We start from the raw sequence: 2624 nt of genomic DNA, 5'->3' as shown, positions 1-2624 counted from the left end.
AACATATTGCTATGTAGGAATTTTTATTATTAATGTCTTTGATCTCTATCCAACTATATTGGTTGTGAGGGTCGTTTTTATAAATCCTAACATGGGGGGAGATGTTCTTCTTAATGTAACAAGCTATTCCACCAATGCCTCTACGGGAGGATCGTTAATTCCAGGTAGACCATAGCGTAAAGCCATCTATGTTAGGGACCTTAGATTCTTCGTGCTCCCAAGTTTCAACAAGCAAAATAATATCAACATCATTTGAAATCCAACTTAGCTTGGGGCCTTTGTTCCATGAGAAGCCCCGACAATTCCAAGAAAGGATCTGGAGCATGTTTAATTGCTATTGATTACTATCTTTTTGGTTTCTATCTCGAATAAAGGCTTTTCTATTTCTGATTATTGCCCATTTTCCTTCCTTTCTAGCTTCTTTTACCTTTTGAACCTCCTTTCTTAATTCTACTTGATCTTCTGGAATGAGATCTTCATTTATGAATATTCCCGTTCCTTTTAGAATTGAGGTTTTACTAAGTATGTCGTGCTTATGATTAGTGGAGCTCACCTTTATGCGGATTAGTCTTCCTTTATTCTCGGTTAATTTCCCCAACCTCGTTGATTGAGACACAATGTTTCAATTTGTAATCTATTATGTAGTTTTTTCTGGGCTAAGGCTAAAGTATCCTCATCTACTTCCTCTTTTAAACCGAATATTATAAGGTTTAAGGCCCTTTTGTTACGTTCGTGGTCTAATTCTATTATTTTTTTCATTTCATCTTTAATTGGTTTGATATCTAACTTATCTACCACATTATTTAGGGTGAGACGGCTATTAACTTTTTCTTCTAGTTATTTAATCATGTTTTTCATTTTAGGACTCTCTAAAGTATCAGCATCTCCTTGCTGGGATGGTTGGTTAGTATCTTGGTTTTGTTTTTCTATAAGCTGCAGTCTAGTCTCTATTGCCTCCATTTTATTCTCTAGTAGTTCTATTTTATTTTCTATTTGTTTTTGGATCGTGTCTTCAAGAGATGCAAATTTATTTTCCAGCATGGCTTCTAACTCTTTTTGTAGCTTGGCTTCTCTTTCTTCTCTACGTTTCTCTAAAGACTCTATATACTCATAAAGGCCTTGTAGAGTAACTGTGCTAGGTCTTCCCTTGGTAATATTTGGTAACTGTGGTGAAATATTCATACTTGAAATTATATGAGCAAATATGTATTAGAAAAGGAAAAAGATAAGGAATGTGTGCACCTGATATCAGAAAACATGGCTGCAGATCGCCCGTCTGCCCTTGGTAATCTTTGGTAACTGACTGCAGATCGCTCGTGCCCGTCGCAGCTCGTAGACTGAAGAATATATGCGAAGAATATATAGAGTACGTTTTTAATTCTTTCAATGAGCCTTAGAACTCTTTCACTGAATAATATATGAGAAGAATATATAAAGTACGTGTTTAACTCTTTCACCGAGCCTAAGAACTCTTTCACCAAAGTATATATAGAGTATGAGCCTTAGAACTCTTTCACTGAATAATATATGAGAAGAATATATAAAGTACGTGTTTAACTCTTTCACCGAGCCTAAGAACTCTTTCACCAAAGTATATATAGAGTACGTGTTTAACTTTTTCAACGAGCCTCATAACTCTTTCACCGAAGAATATATAGAGTAAGAATATATGTCAAGAATATATAGAGTATGTTTTTAACTCTTTCACCGAGCCTCAGAAGAATTTCACCGAAGAATATATAGAGTATGTTTTTAACTCTTTCACTGAGCCTCAGAACTCTTTCACCGAAGAATATATATGAAGAATATATAAAGTATGTGTTTAACTCTTTCACCGAGCCTCAGAACTCTTTCACCGAAGAATATATATATGCGAAGAATATATAGAGTATGTTTTTAACTCTTTCACTGAGCCTCAGAACCCTTTCACCGAAGAATATATATGAAGAATATATAAAGTATGTGTTTAACTCTTTCACCGAGCCTCAGAACTCTTTCACCGAAGAATATATATATGCGAAGAATATATAGAGTACGTGTTTAACTTTTTCACCGAGCCTCAGAACTCTTTCACCGAAGAATATATGCCAAGAAACAAGAATATATAGAGTATGCTTTTAACTCTTTCACCGAGCCTAGAACACTTACACTTTCACCTAAGAATATATAGGGTATGTTTTTAACTCTTTCACCGAGCCTCAAAACTCTTTCACCAAAGTATATACGTGTTTAACTTTTTAACTTTATCTTATATCATCATTTTAATTAATTTTAAAATTTAATTACTTTTCATTATGAAGAAATTGTAATAAATTTTCAGATATGTAAATATAAAATTTACTCATTTAAAAAAATATTAAATATAATGTATTTGATTCCTTTTCATAAAAAAAATATTAAATATAATTTATTTTATTTCTTTTCATAAAATTAGTTAAAATTTCATCCTGAAATCTTTAAATTTTAAACTTTAAAAATTATAGAAATAATATTTAATAAAAAATTTATGAGAAATAAGCCTAACATTTATATATTACTATTTTTGTAATTCTTATTTCTATCATCATTAAATTAAATTTGGGTTGATATATTTTGTAACTAAAATTATTTTTTAGTTGGTTAAG

This window comes from Pinus tabuliformis, chromosome 9, assembly GCF_031772625.1.
Source record: "Pinus tabuliformis cultivar Carrire ecotype Pingquan chromosome 9, CPIR1, whole genome shotgun sequence".
Taxonomy (NCBI): Eukaryota; Viridiplantae; Streptophyta; class Pinopsida; order Pinales; family Pinaceae; genus Pinus; species Pinus tabuliformis.
Note: the sequence above shows the minus strand (reverse complement) of the source record.